This window comes from Podarcis pityusensis (assembly GCF_964106645.2).
Source record: "Podarcis pityusensis genome assembly, chromosome: 3".
Classification (NCBI taxonomy): domain Eukaryota; kingdom Metazoa; phylum Chordata; class Lepidosauria; order Squamata; family Lacertidae; genus Podarcis; species Podarcis pityusensis.
This window is the reverse complement of record NC_138026.1, coordinates 49,429,542-49,446,333: the sequence shown is the minus strand read 5'-3', so window position 1 is coordinate 49,446,333 and position 16,792 is coordinate 49,429,542. Positions and strand designations below refer to the sequence as shown.

At 39.5% G+C, this 16,792-nt stretch overlaps 1 protein-coding gene across 2 annotated transcripts in view; it reads right to left on the bottom strand.

The window, feature by feature from the left end:
• PRDM1 (PR/SET domain 1) overlaps positions 1-16,792 on the bottom strand; it is an 86,265-nt gene that overhangs the window by 32,650 nt on the left and 36,823 nt on the right. The window lies entirely within an intron of this gene.

Here is a 16,792-nt window from a genome sequence, read left to right as displayed (position 1 = left end):
TTTAAATTGTATTTATTGCATTTTATTGTTTGCATTTTGATATACTCCTGTAAACCACCTTGGGAAGTGTTTTATTTTTGAAAGGCAGACTATGCATTTGACAAATAAATTAAGGAAGGTACCAGCACAAACTTTGTCTGATTTAATTTTCCATTATATAATAATATGACATTAAAATACAGACTTGAGTGATTTTTTAAAATCTTTCATTTATTTATCAATGTTAAAAGACACTCAAGTACAAAAATCATGAAACAGTATCCTTAATAAATATACTGTGTTCCTACACAGACTCGGTGCCTTTCCTATGTAATAAAGACATTTTTCAAGTTACCTGAGATGTACATTGATTGAATAAAATATGGGCTTTGCTTTGATCCCTGACTTCTGGATTGGATTCAGGACTAATGGGAATTGTTTCAAAACCAAAAACCAAGTATCAATGGATTTAGCTTACTGATAGAAATGTCAGTAAACTATCAGCTGTTTGTGGCAACTTTCTGTTTCTGCAGTACAGTTCACCTAAAACGTAAAGACCCCAATCCAGAGAACTACTGCAACAACTGAAAGCTGTGTGTGTACTGCCACACTTGCACATATATAACATTCATCTGATCACAGCAACCCCGTTTCTCCTAAAATGTTCAGAGATTCGCGTTAACAGGTGCTGGTGTTGTATATCTACAATCTGCAACAGTTTCCTCTTGTCGTTAGGTGATATTTATATTAGCAGAAATAAATAATACGTTGCTCATATGCAAACCATATGCACTGTTTTCTGATCACTTGTTCGGAGAAAAAGGGGAATGTGCAAGGAAGACTAAATTTCCTTAAGTGGGAAACAGCAGTGGGGAACATGTGGCTCTCCAGATGTTGCTAGACTCCAGTCAGTCCCAGTGAGCATGGCCAATGGTCAGGGATGATGGGAGTTGTAGTCTAGCAACATTTGCAGGCATAGGAGCCAACTCCGAGGAGCGGAGGTCCCTTCACCCCCCCATACAATATTTTAGCTTCCTCCCCAAACTTGATGGGCATTGCCAATAAAATGGTGTGGGTGTGTGCTGCATCTTATGATTGTGCGGGGCAGGGCTTACCTGGGCCCTCCAATATTATATTTAAGTTGGCACTTGTGTCTGCAGGGCCACAGGTTCCCCATCCTACTTAAAAAAGATACTGGCCTCGTCAGACCAGCCACCTCAGGTAAGGTGAGGTGTTTGGACTGCAGTGATGAGCCTGCAGCTTTCCACTTTACTCAAACAACTTTGGAGTGAGGACAAAGAAGGTAAGGCACTTTCCCCTGAAGAGCTGGAGTGCTGCTATAAGAATGTTTAGGGCAAAGCCATGTCACGTCCAAAGAATTTAACTGTTATTTTTCTATTTCAACCCTGCCTCTCCATCCAGTATGAAGGCTTTAAAGTAAACAATGAGCTGACATATGTCCATATATCAGAGGCGTACCTAGGGGGTGGGAGGGGCAGGGCAGGGAGCACTGGACGCCACACCATGGGGGGGCGGCACTTACTGTGGGGCCTGCAACACACCCGAGCCATGTCTTACCTGGAAGTGACACAGTGGCTTGGGTGCCTGAAGGCTCTGCACTGCCCGAAACGGCAGCGTGGGGCTTGCTTCTGCCCACCACCTCCCCTTCAGCCACCCTACAGGTTCCACACAGTGAGCCCTGCCCCGGCTTGACCTGCCCAGTGGGCAGCTTGCCTCACCCCCATGGATGGCTCTCTCCAGCACAATGCCAACGAGCCACCCTGGGTGCCTGAATGGCTAGCTACGCCGCTGCTTATATCTATACTGTTGACTGCTTCATAAGACAGAATGATTATATACAGAAATAAAATAAATTAATCTGTAGGGTAAGTCCGACTAACTTAACTCAGAGCAGTTCCTCAGTAACACATCTATACCATGGGTAGGCAAACTAAGGCCCGGGGGCCGGCGCCGGCCCAATAGCCTTCTAAATCCAGCCTGTGGGTGGTCTGGGAATCAGCCTGTTTTTACATGAGTAGTATGTGTCCTTTTATTTAAAATGCATCTCTGGGTTATTTGTGGGCATAGGAATTCGTTCATTCCCCCCCCCCCCCAAATAGTCCGACCCCCAACAAGGTCTGAGGGACAGTGAACTAGCCCCCTGCTGAAAAAGTTTGCTGACCCCTGGTCTATACCAACGCCACACAGACACAATATCCTCCAACCCTCAAACCTGATTAAAATAAAATAAATTATTAAAAATAAATTTTATGGCAAACATTTTATAGTGTGCAGTTGTATATTAGTGCATGCTGAATATTCTGAAATAATGTTGTTATGAATACAATTCCCCCCCCAAAAATTTTTCTATATGAAAAGTACAGTGCACCATAATATTCTTGCTTGCACCTTCTCACAAGTTAGGCAATTGGTAGCAAGTAAGTCTGGAGCTAGAATTACTTGCATAGAACAGCCACTAACCTGAAGACTTCCCTTCCACAGTCCAATTCAGCCATTCAAGTAGGCTACATTATTCAATGGGGTTATAGCTTTTGATGATACAAAAGCTTCTTTAAACCAAAAATTAAAAAAAGACTGGAAATGTGTGGGAAGTCTTTAAAACCGACACTATCATGTAAACCACACAATTGCCTGGGTTTCGTAACAAAGGATTACATTGGCTGATTTTGTGGTGCCTGAAAGGGCATGCCTGCTCCTCAGCTGAGCCAAGCTTACAAAAGTTTCCCAAGTTCTGAAGGTAAAGCCTTGAGGAAGAAAACTCTTTCCTCATATATTTTATTTGCTGTATTAACCATGCACTGGATTGTTTCTGGGCTTCTGCACTTACATCATAGCATACAGAAGCGCACACCAGGTGTTTTGGATGACAGCTCCTCAGAGATCTCTATCATGCACAACATGATCTAGATTACGGCAGAGGAGGAAAGCAGATACATCACATGTTTGCTCCTCCTCTGCACATATGTATATAAGGACACCATCACTTATAAAAGGGTTAGGATATTTCAAGGAGAAGTTGCAAAGCCTGGCCACTAGCATATAAGCCGAGAAAGATGCCTCACTACTCTGTCTCTTGCCTTGATCTCCCCACCAGGAAAAATGACAAGCTGAATAGTATTATTTATCAGCACAAAAAAATCAGGGTTTTTTTTGTTGCCAGACTGGGAAAAATCTGGCATTAGCACCCCATTCCTAAACTTTCAACAGTGGTAGAATATTACATACACAAACCATAGAACAGGAACAGAATGTGCCAATCAAAAACTGTTTTTGAAATTTGCTTATGCAGCAAAAGTTGTGGGAGGGTGGAAAAAGCAGCTGCTTCTGAGAAGGAGCAATTAAAAACTCTGCAGTAGCCATGCAGAAATGCTTGCAGATTTTGGCTGATATCTTGTGCTGTTACACTAGGAGTAAATGAAGCATGTAAGTGTTCAAACTGCAAACAATGGAATGTTGAATCAAGGCAAGACATACACTGTGGAGCTGGCAGTAAGTTCAAAAAGACTGGACTGACCATGCTGATGTAATGCATGACAGAGAGGTTAAGGGCCAGCTGAAATACTCTGGCCTACATGTTAAGCTGCCAGGAAATGTAGGGCTGCCATACGTCCGGATTTTCCAGGACATGAGATTTCAAAGGCGGAATTGTTGTCTGGGGACAGTTTCTGAAATGCAGCGCTAGGAAATGACACAACAGCAGTGGCTTCATAAGCACTAAGGCTTGTACTTACACTACTGAAACAGGAATGTTAAGACTTAGCTTGTCACAGAAAACTCAGTCTCCGTTGCACGATGCAAGCAAGCCACATAACTGTTTAATTTCATTAATTAAAAGTCACTAAATGCATGATGCACGTTAATTTAGGAATTATTCGTTGAAACAGAAATACAAAAAACCCACTCTTTTACGTTTATTGTTAAACAGAACAACAATTATTGTGTGATTTTTTAAAAAACTTCTATTATTTGCTAGTTTCAGGAAATGGTCGATGGACATGGGTTATCCAGAAGGATTCAACAGCATTTAGGAGAAGCCGACCACGCTTTCAATTACATTATTTTCGTCAATTAGTCTTAAGGAAAATAACACTTCTATTAATCATTTCAATTAACGGCAAGCACCGCATGACACCAGCACCACAGCCCATATGCTCCGCTCCAATCACCCAAATATTAAAGCCTTTTTAATTGATTTATCTAAAGAACATTCAATAGACTCAAGGTGGCAGCCAGCCAGGAAATCCTGAAAGAAGATGACAAAAAGGTGGGGGTGCTAAACCCGTTTCCCAATTTGTTTTTCCTCTTTCTCCAGGGTTCACTGTTAATCCAATCACAGCCCATAAAGCTCGCCTTTTAATAAAATAAATAAATAAATAAATAGATAAAGGGGCACACATGTTGGCTCGTCATCTGCTTGGAGAAGCCCCCCTTCTCCCACAGTTAGCTGTCCAGTTAAGAGAGGGCTGCTGCGTACAACAGCACATTTTTATCCAGCAGAAATATTTAGCTTGGCTACCCGCCAAGGAATGCTGGAAGAATAGAATGAATTAGGGGATTTACCTTCCACGTGCTCCGCACGCGTCACTGAAGAGCTTGCTTCTTTTCTTTCTCTCCACCCCCCCACCCCTCCCCGCCCCTCTCTTTCCTTTATCAAATATCTCCTACAGTTAAAAAAGTACAGCCTGAAATAGGAGCCGACACGTTACCAAGTTTGGTCACAGTGGCGCTATTCTGTGCAAGGTAGACATTTCCCATTACTGTCGAAATAAAACCTTTGCACCTAGAAAAGCTTAGCTTGTCTTGTACACTACTTCATGTGAGAGGTTTCTTTTTCTTTTTCTTTAAGGGACCGTTCACTTTATGCAAAGATTCTTTTCACAGAAGAGCTAGTGATTTGAAAACATATTCCCACTAGACATTAATATACTAAACTTAGCTTTGTTGATATAAACAAGGCGGATTGTTCTGTCCTGTGACTGCAGGGTGTTTATATGGGCTTTCCTTTGTTTTTCTTATGACATTTCCTAGCTTCTTGACTGGCCTGGTTTTATTTGTATTGGCAAGTAAGGCGGAAAGAGTTAATATTAAAAAAAAGGCAGTTCGGGAAGCACCCTGTATCGCCACTGACTGAGCTCTTAATGTGAGAAGCTAGGATGATGGTTTAATAGTTCAACAGATGGTGCTACTATACATATTGTACAGAGATAAAGGAAGGCTTCGCCAGCATTAAATTGGAGAGCTTCTAACCAGCTACAATTCAATACTGTGCATGCATGCATGTCTTTCCTGAGTTTATACTTTAACTTAAAAAGCATCCTGGAGGTATAAATGAAGAGGTATGCTTCTTTCAGTTAAGTGAATGAAGTGTATATAACACAGTCAATAAGCAAGCTATTTTAGTGGAATTGGTGGCATTCTTTAATAATATACAGTGGTGCCTCGCAAGACGAAATTAATCCATTCCGCGAGTCTCTTCGTCTTGCGGTTTTTTCGTCTTGCGAAGCACGGCTATTAGCGGCTTAGCGGCTATTAACGGCTTAGTGGCTTAGCGGCTTTAAGAAAAAGGAAACAAACTCGCAAGAAGTTTCGTCTTGCAAAGCAAGACGAAAGGGAAATTCGTCTTGCGGAACGACTCAAAAAACGGAAAACTCTTTCGTCTTGCGTGTTTTTCGTCTTGCGAGGCATTCGTCTTGCGAGGTACCACTGTATATAATTTCAAGATACCACTCAGGACGTTCAGCTCATCTGCACTGCAGTCATTAAAGTGCTGGGGGTAAATGGGGAAGGATGGCAAAATGCAGGGCTCAGGTAGGCATGCATGATTCACTGTTCTCCCCTTCCTTCTCGAAATACTATCCTTTTGATCAGCAGTGAATGGTGGGAAGAGGAAATTCTTGAAAATGTCGGCGGTTTTGCTGTCTTTTGACTGCATCTCTGTATCAGGACCAGCATTATCTGCCATCTTACTCAACTATGCAATAGGTCAAATCAAAAAAGCTAAACACGTTTTCTCAATAATTACCATTTCCTAGGAAATACTGCAATTCTGGTGCACAAAGGAGCCATATCGTGGGTGTTTCTCATATAACCTAGGTCAGCCTTCCCCAGCCAGATTCTTTGGACTACAACGCCAATGAACTCCAGCAAGTAGGGCTTTTGCTGGCTAGGGCTGATGGAAATTGTCATCTAAAGGATCTAGGAGGGCACCAAGTTGGGGAAGGCTAGCCTGGACCTTCCAGTGTTAACCGAATGTCACAGGATGGGCACAAACTGTTGCATTTCTCACACTATTCTGATTATGCTAAAATAAAATTTGCTTTGGATGGATTAAAACTGCACTTTATATTTCCAATAAATCTTGCTTATATTCTGTGCGCACAAAAATACTAATGGAGGGATGGGGAACCCCTGTTCCGAGGGTAAAATGCAGCATTCAGACCTCTCTGTCGGGCCACACCCACTCCCAATCTGTTGCTTCTCCCCATCAGTCCTGCTTTTCTTCTGTCTTGAGAATTTATGCTTCACTCAAATGTGTCCTTGAACTCTGATACTGTTTCTTCCTTGCCTGTTCGGACATGTGAGTGTGTGTAGAAACAATGCAAACGTAAAATTAACATTCATGGCCCTACATACAACTAACATGAGGCTCCTAGAAGGTTGCCTAGAAGGAAATGTGTCCCTCAGACTACAGTTCTCTGTCCTTGTGCTAATGGCTGATACTAGACATCCAAGACACTATACCATTTGTCACCTGTTGCCTTATCTGCCATTATGCACTATAGGCAGGGACAGTAATCCTGCAGGTTTTAATTTCATACATGGAATATTTCAGTTCTGCTAGTATAGACAATTACTCTGAACCCATTTTCTGTCCAATTCTGACTTTCTGTTGGGGCGAAATCATCAATGATTGGATGTGTGAAATCTAGCTACAGGATTGAAGATTGTTGCCCATTTATTGTTGATTCAGCTCGTACTTGTGACTTGCCACAATACAATCAAATTTGTGGTGATATAATTATTTCTATATTTACAGTCTGATAAACAAAACTGATAATTTTCTCCAACCCCAAAGGCAGTTCTTTAAGGTAAAAATAAAATACAATTCTGCCGACACACACATTTGGAATGATACATCAGTGAGATTAAATAATTACTGAATCTCTGTATTATGTTTAATATCTTTGCAATTAATTGATCCCCACCCCCCAATGACTCTGAAAATTCAGGGCTGCACTCAACCTTCTGCAGCACCAGCATCTGTTGCAGATAATCCATCAATGGTTTTGAAATTGCCAAATGAAAAAGCAAAAAGCCCAAACTGTTAGCATTCTACTATTCAGACTGGTGTTTTTCTTTTCTTTTTAAATGCAGTTGGAAAACTGAATTAGTGCAATGGTCATTAAATTTTAAGACAAGGCGCCACCACTGAGGATGTGTTCTCTTGTAAACAAATAAGAAAATAGTCTTTAACCAGGCCCTGACCCAATAAATATTTATGTGATATATAGCCTTACAAATATGGCATAGTGGACCTTTGCCCACCATAGTATTATGTTCTTGATACTAACCTTGTGCCCAAATCAATCAATGTTTTTAACTGGCAAATTTCCATCTGTTTTGCATCTGAAATGATTACAAATCAGAGTGTTTAGGGTTGTACTAGCATTCAAATAATTCCCCAGTAGGGTTTATTTAATCTAGAGTTGAGATAAATATGTGGCGTAAGACAAGCTCTACCAAATTTGTTATATTTAAATACAGTGCTTGAAATATGTATACAGACTTCTTTCTTTTAGCAGCAAACAAAATTTGCAAGTCTAAATGAAAACACAAACATGTCTTTCTCTGAAGCAGCAGATTTATCAGTGATTGGATGTTTGAACCATTGCAGGTGAGTTTTAATAATACGAGTTTAAAAAACATGCAAGTTGTTGAATCACAATGCAGTAAATTGTCCTTCCACAAACCTTCCTTCTTCATTAAAATCTTATTTGCCTGGTAATCTCCTTTGATCGCTAAAGTTATAAGAATCCCCCTCTTTTGCTTTTGATACTATCAGTGTAGCTTTTGACCAGAGAGCGTGATGAATTAAATGTATGACAGATATGACAGGTGAGGAGTGCTTGGAGGGGGCTTAAACAGCAGGGATAAGACAAAGCCCCCATTTAAGAACAAAACCTCCACCCGATGACTAGCCCATTAATGACCAATCACAGAATCACTCTATTTGCCCTGTTGGACGAGGAGCAAGCCGATACTACAGACAAAGCTTTGTTAGCCACAGGGCAGTTGTTCAATCAGGCCACACAGCCAACTAATTGAAAAGTCCGTTCCCTGTTCCTGCTCCCTTGGTATTTGATACACTGGACTTTTATAGGTAAAACTGCTCTCTTCCTATAATGTTATATCAAGTCAGTCACCACAAATTTACAGCTGGACTAAGTGGTATTACAGTTTATAAACCTGAAAATCTATCTGCAGGGAATCCAGCTAAGCCTCAGAGAGAAACAAGTCCAGCATTACAAATCCAAGGAATTTTGGAAGTCAATCCATTAGGATTATTGGGGGGCAGGCCTTTGATTTTGGAAGTCAAAACTACAAAAATAATAAAATCTTACAATCTCTCTTTATTATAACCTCTTTCTGAAGGCTTATTGTTTCATTTTTACACACACACACACACACACACACACACAGAGTAATCATTTGCAATAATATTTGGAAGAAATTATTGGGCAGGAGGCCCAGCAAAAATATTTGATTTCCTGAGGTTTGTAATCACATGCTCTTTAAAGAACCAATTTTAATAACTATTAGTACTCAATATAAAAATCAGATCACAAATATTTAGCAAACGAGCGCATTATTCATCACTCTGGGATCATCTTAAAAATCTCACTGCTCCCCTTTAAGTATTCAATATGTATCAGAGATATACAGCATCATAAATAAACTGAACATTCAATACCCCAAGATGATTAAACCAGAAAATGTGCTGATAGCACATGGGGAAAGAAGCCTCTGTTGGTACTGCATTTATACTATTTGTCTGTTAATAGAAGGAAGTTTTCAATTGTAATTCTTTTCAGAAGTGTTAAATACTACAATTATATTTTCAATAAAACCAAATGCAAGAAGAAAAAATAGATATTCAAGTGGGCACTGTTGAAAATATAAAGTTTATCTTAATTTCAGGTTTATAAATGAGGATAAGAACAATACCTGTTCATCATTAGGTTCAGCTATAAAATGATGATGGTGATAATAATCCATATTTACTTATATATAATCCTGGCTTTGGTAAAGCCACACACTTTTCATTTTCACTATGAGAAAAAAGAGTGGATAGAAAAAATACTTTTTCACTCAGAAAAAGTGGTGACAAGGAAATGCAAATCTGAGCATTGTAGTTATCTTTTTAGGTAACAATTCTTTCTCATAAAAATGGGACAATTATGCTGTCAAGTCAGTTATAAACGCTGATTAAAGCATTTCCAATTTGAAATATGTAATGTGATATAATATAATATAATATAATATAATATAATATAATATAATATAATGCTAGTAGACTGAAAGGTAGAAGGCATGATTTTAAAAAGTTCTATAATATTTTTCAATGCAGATTTATTCACAGCTTATGAGCAGTACATGTAAATTGTTGTTGATAAAGATATATAAAGATATATAAAGCCAAAGATATATAAACAAGGTCCCCCCTATCTTTTAAAGAGGCTTGCTGTGTGCAGTTGTTTCCCCATACACGTTGCTTCAGCAGCAAACATAAAAGTTAACATTTAAAGAAACCATTCTAGGATAATACCCTTTCACATACAGCTAGGCAGTGCTTTTTTCTGGGGGTACGCAGGGGTACGCATACCCCTAAACATTTTGTGAATCTAAGTTTGGCCTCATTGAGGGGCAGTATTTCAATAGGAGTAGGAAAATTAGAGTACCCCTAAACATTTTTTTTTTTTAGAAAAAAGCACTGCAGCTAGGATGCTCTCAGTATTACAGATGCAAAGGCAATTTCCTAATTCAAACCACTTGTCTCTTGTGATCTCTGCATCTCTAGTTTAGATTTCTAGTCAGAAATATGAAGTAGTGTCGTATCCAAAATGCAGGCTCAAAATCCTCACTGCTCCACCTCCAAAAGTTGTCAATAGGTCTGGACTATGTCTGTCCACAGCTTTGCATTCATAGAGACCATTTGACAGAAGGGCAAGGAAGACATCCAGGAAAACTGCTTTCAGACCTTATCTGAGCAACAATACTTAACTTTCACCACCTGGGCATGGCTTCCGGAGAGAAAACAATCACACGTATTGTGTCCTTCTGGACAATAACCCCTAAACCAGCCTCCAGTTGATACCAAATGTTTCTTGGTTGTTGTTTTTTTAATAAAAAAAAACCCCTTATTTTTAGTCAGGACAGTATCTCTAGTTTTTCATCTCCCCACCCCTGCCCTCAGTAACACAAACCAGTCCGTCATTGGTATTATGCAATATTAGAAATATGGGCCTCATAGTTATTAATTGAAATCCCATGAAAATGGACAGGATGAGGCACAGCGCCTGCTCTGAAGTACCCATCAAGCTCGCTACCTCTGCCAGACTCGTGGCTATCTGGAAACCGGCCCTGGCGCCACTGCCCTCGTTCGCCATCTCCTCTGCCCGCCTGCCCACCCACCTGACCGGACTTGCTCTGGTGGCCCCTTTTGACGCCTAGCATCAGCAGTGGCAGCAACGCTGGCAGCGCAGTAGCCCTCGCACGCAAGCCATGCCCCTACTAATTGAAATCAAGTTATTGTACCTAAATTCAAGGTACTGTGGAAAATTAAGGGACTTTTTTTTTTTTAATCCACTTGACAGACCACGCAGAAGGTATCATAGTTTATAATCTCTTTCTAGCAAGAACAATTCTATATTTGTTTCTAGCAAAAGGAGGAAGGGCAAGCAATTTTTGCAAATGCCCTCCTTTCTCCTGTAGCTGTCATGGATTGGCTGGATGTGGTGGGGGGGGGGCACCAGCTGGGCAGCCCCCAAGGGAATCCCCAGGTGAAGGTGTCTCAGAGCCAGGGGATTTGTGTTGAGGTGATAATGAGTGGTCAGAGGGAGAAGACTGGACAGACTGGGAAGAGGAGGTGTCAGAAGCTGAAGAGGCAACAGGATTTAGTGAGCAGGAAGAGGCTGGGGCAGAGAGCAGTCCAGATTCAAACTAATTGTATTCTGTATATATTTACACTAGTATTTTAATTCAATTTAAGATTAACTGAATGGATGTATATATTATGGAAGCGTGTGATCTGCTTCATAGTAAGTATGTTTAGAGTGCTGGCGTGAAATATAGATATGTTTCTGTGTTTTGAAATTTTTGGTATATGAGGCAGAGCTTGCTCATTAAACACCAGTTTGTTCTTTCTCTCTCAAAGACAATTATTTTCCTCCAATGATGACATTTTCCCTTTTTTGTAAACCATGTACAGAATAATTTTATCGATTTTATTCTATTACAACCTGCAGAAAACTAGATTTTAACTGAGCTTCCTTCATTGCTAATTGGTCTGAAGTGTACCAATTATCTTTCCCAGCTGTAAGTTGAAGACATGTCCTCCATTACCTGGTAAGGGCATTTTGGCTTTAATGAACCCAACTAATTTTACAAATATAACATGATATGTAAACTAGGTTTGTTCCCTAGAGCTTTCTGCTTCCCTCCTATCAAAGATATTGAGTTCAATTTACAATGACCTCTGAATGACCTATAGACAAAGTTTTAAAGGTCTTTGCCTCAGCTACCATCAGGAAGTGGCCCTCTGGAAATGCCTTTTGAAAAACACACACCACAAAGAGCAGTAACAGCTGAAGTGACCCAGGAGTCAATTCTTGATCCCTGTACAGGAGAATCCCCTTCACCCTTTTGGCGTTTCATCCATCTTCATTTGCTTTTACTTTTTGTCATTTCCTCTTGACTTGCAAAATGAAAGACAGAAGAATCTATGATTCTTCTTCTGCCTCTTACTTTTACAGCAAATAGCTACTTCCCCCAGTGGTACACAGAGTGCATTTTGCTGTATTCTATTATTCTGACAGTGTCCCTGTTTTGAAGATTCATGGGGCTGGAATAGGTCTCATAGGTCATTTAGTCCAACCACCTATTCAGTGCAGGAAATTCATAGGTACATCATCCTGAACAGACAGCTGTCCATCCATGGGGTGATTTACAGGGTTGTGGGTTCAAGCCCCATGTTGGACAAAAGATTCCTACCATTGCAGAGGGTTGGACTACTAGATAACGCTTGTGGTCCCTTCCAACTCTACAATTCTGTGATTCTACTTCCAACACAAATAGCAATTGTCAGGCAGGTTCAACTGTAATTAATGTATTGTGAAGTTCACATAAAGCAAGCAGGATCTGTATTTTTAAAAATAAACTAGATTTGCATGAAGGTAGCCGTTGCAATGCTAGTGAAATGTGAATGTTGGCAGCCAGGCTTAGGTTGTATTGTGCTGAGGACAAATTTGGGGGCTGGCCTTGATTCCTCAGGAGTGGTCTGGAGTTACTGAAGGGGCTCAATTGTCAAAATAATCATGCAACATTGTAGCTTTTGCAAGTCAAAGCAGTGAAGTGTAGGTGAACAGGTTTATAGTATGTGAGATTATTAATAAGTATACATCAGCCATGTATAACATTTGGAGCACAACATATAACAACACTGAGTTCTCTTTTAAAAAATTGTTTTAAATACACATATATGCATACACACACATATACACAGAGACTCTGCAAAGTTAGGGAAGGTTGGGTCATTGATGAGTATCCTGAATTTTGTGTGTGTGTGAAATAGTGATCCTAAAAGCAATATCATTGGATCTGGAATACTTGGGGACCCCTGGACATAATGAAGTCTTTCAGCAACAGCAGTTCAGCAGTGTAACCACTTCAAGGAAATTTAAATGGGGATGTTGGCTCTGTTTCATTTTCTGAGCCAGGTAGACTAACTCACAATACGAGTGGGAGGACTCCATGGTTTTTCTCCTTCTCAGAGGATCAACAACAGATTGGCTTGCATAGGAAGTCAGGATATTTAGGGGGCCTTTGTTAATACCACTGTTGCAGATGTTTAATTATGTTTTGGCCTAGCTCAGTCCATAACTTGTCTCATGTCTTCCTTCTGGGGTGGGTGCCTATAGCAATTGATGTCTTATTATACATCTTTGACTAAGTAGTGAAAATTATAGAGGGCTTCTCAAAAGCAAACCCTGCATAATTATAAAGTAAATAAACTGCATATTCTTAGTATCAAGATAATCTTTAAGCAATTTCTCACACTCCTAAATGCATTCCTCTTATGTAAAACAGATGTATGTCTTTGGGGTAGGCTTTGTGTTTCATTCATGTACTGTGAAAGTTCCTTGTAATTAAAGGAGGAAATACAAATTTCCTTGTCTAGTTCTAAGGATAAATTCTTGAGATGTGGATGCTTGCGGGAGCAGGGTGAGAGAACACATGGGAAACTGAGGAACGTCTGTCTCTCTCTCCCCCCACCCCCTGCCCAAAAAGGAAAAACTGGAAAATGTTTGAAAATTTTTTACGAAGAAAACCCAAACTCTTAATATTTTTATTCTTTTTCCAAATGATGAGTGAAAACATTTTATTTCAACTGTTATGATAACTCCAAGTGTATTTATTTTCTTGGCCTGATACTCTATGGCTGATCAGACCAGACAAACATAGTCTACAGTATTCAGTTTTGACATATCCAATGCGAATGTAAAAGGCGAAACATTTCAGACATCTGCATGGTTACTCAGATTCAGTGTCTACTGAATAGGCAAGAAGGAACCAATTTCCACACCTGTCAAAAATAGATTAATATCCTTGCTAATTGCACTTTAGGAATGGTCAATTAGTTCTAGTTAAACAGCTTTTGAAGAAGGAGGGAGAAAGTAGGCTGGTATTGCCACCAGCACACATTGTTATATTGAATAGATCTGTGCGAGAAGCGACGTGTGCCTCTGACATTTCATTGGAGCTCCTGCTGTACAACACAGCAATAATGCCATTCTTCTAGTTACGAGTCCATTTTAACGATGATTAGGACAGGAATGGTTACAAATCTTATATAAAGGAAAAACACAGTGGCACACGTCGCTTATCGCACAGATCACACTGTGGCACAGTGTGAGTTTTAGACTACCCTTCAGATGTCACGTCTATGTCAAGAAAGAAAAACGACAAGCTTTTTTAAAAGTAAAAGGATAGTTTTTGTGCAGCAACATATATCTTATAATATTTATGTATTTCCCACTGAGGGGGAAAGCCAGCAATTCTTCTGAATTTGAAAAACAGGATTATATGAAATCCTGACCTTGACTACTGACAACTTAAGTATCCATACTACCTACGGAAAATCTAAAAAATAAAAAGTCAGGGCCAAGGGTTATTCTCGTGATAAGTTAGTAAACATAGCAGGAAGGTTAGTTAATAAACACCAACTAAACCCTTCAATTACAGCAATAAATTGTTCAAATTGGTTAAATGTCCACAGTTTTTGCCCCAAACCCTATGGTGAGCTGTTTAATCAGCAAACCATTGCATCACTCAACAAACAGATATTGGCAGTCTCTGGGAGACACAAAGCAGCCCCTTAAGAATTAGTCCTTGATTGGCCAGCACACTTAGTTTCCTCAAAACTTGAAACTGAAAAAAGCTTTAAACTAAAAATAAATGTGAATAACAAGTTCCTTCTAACAATATAACATTTTTCTGCAGAAGCCACATGTGTTTTATATTCTGACATAATGTTTTTCACATGGGCTGCCTCATGTATATTCTGTTATGGAAAATCCTGCCTCTGGGATCAGTTCAGTAACAGAGCTATACTGACCTTGGACACCTATATGTAAAAAAACAGGCTATATGTGTTGTAATAATAAAGAAGATAAAGAAAGAAGGGCAAATCTTTATTATTCCTTCTATTACTTTCATTTTCAAATCACATGGCTTCAGAGAGGCTCATGCTAACACCAGCATGTTCAGGGTCTTTGAACGCTGCACATTATAATGGTAGCTGATTGCCTAGTCTGCACTTAACACTAAACCATGGTTAATGTTAACCACAGCTAAAGCTGACCATGAACCATAGCGAAAGCTAAGGTGTCTAGTGTATGATCACTTAAACCTTAGTTAATTATGTCACAGAATACAGTAGTTAAGAGCATCAGTGAAAGCAGCCCATCCCAGAGGGAAGTCGGATTTGATGTTTTTAAAAAAATATTTTTTGCCACTTTTCATTTGCAGCTCTGTAGCTTTTGGGTGATGATGTCTCTTTAAACATAGCTATGGAGGTCCTGGTTCTCCAGTAATACTAAGCTATGGTTAGTGTTAACTAAGATTTATAAACCAACTGCAAATGTTGGTTAATGAGTGACCTTTAATCATAGTAACCATAAGTAATCTGCTAGGCTGGGTTCACACATAAATCCAAGTCATAATGTTAAGCTATGGTTTAATGAACCATGGTTTAGCATTATGTGCTAACCAGGCCAATGTATCTGTTGAAACTCTCTTTCTATTCAGTTTTAGGTACTGCAACGAAGCCCCTGCCCTGTCATGAATCTAACAACTTGGCAGCATGGCCCCTGGCCTTCTATTCTGCAGACTCTTTAAACATGCACTTCATAACCTTTGTCCTCCAGACAGTCTTTGGCATTAATACTCTAGCTATGAGAGTTTGAGATTTCATGTGTACTTTCCCCCCAGGCAAAGCATTGTAAATATTTGGAAGTACACTGAAACTGATAAAATTGTCATAAAAGTGTTAGAAAAGTAACTTTTCACCCCAAATGATTTTCATGGATAGTCTAAACTTTGTTCTTTGCAATCAAAAGCAAATGATGGAGACAAAAAGTTAAAAAAAATCCTACTGGGTATGCTTAAAAGAGATATTTGGATCCTGCCTTAAGTGATTTTGAATTTTATTATTATTATTATTATTATTATTATTATTATTAACTCTTAAATTTGTTGAGTACTGCAACACACTAATCATTTTAGATAGTAGGATCATTAATTATATTTTTATCTTTTATTTCAATTGCTTGATGCTGCTTACCATGCTTTGTAAGCCCATTTTGAATATGAAAGTATTATAGAAAAGCAGAGTGTAACTTAAATGAAGAAATAAGAATTAACAATCCTATCATTTAAAACAGTAGAGTAGTAGCATCAGGTTGAACCCCCTTTACAAGCTGTTGACCACTAAATATTAAAAGCCTGTTTTCAAAGCATGTCTACCCAATGAGTAGATGAAAACACATCTGAATATGGGAAGATGTCACTCCCCAAGGAGTACATACCTAAATTTTGGGTGCTACCAACTTAAAGGTCTTATCTCTCACCCATTTGTTGAATCTTTGGTGAGGACAGTACAGGGTTAGGGTTAAAAGTTGGGCTGGTGTTTGGTGAGAGAGCAGTTCCCAAAGTATCTTGGTCCTAGATGTTAAGGCCTTTGGAGGTTAAACACCACGCTTCAAACTGGGCTCTGATACAAACAGACAACCAATTCAGTTACTACAAGTTGGGCACTGTATGTTCCAGTTGATAGGCTTCTAGCCAACACTCTGGCAGCTGTTCCACAGCTCCCTGTCATCTACAGTGGTCTGGTTCACATATCACATGAAAGAAGAGTTTTAAACAAACTGGCTTGATGTGAAAATGCAGCATGCTAGTGCATGCTCTTGGAAAGTTCCCATGGTATTCCTTGCCTGCTTCTTCTTCTGCTGCT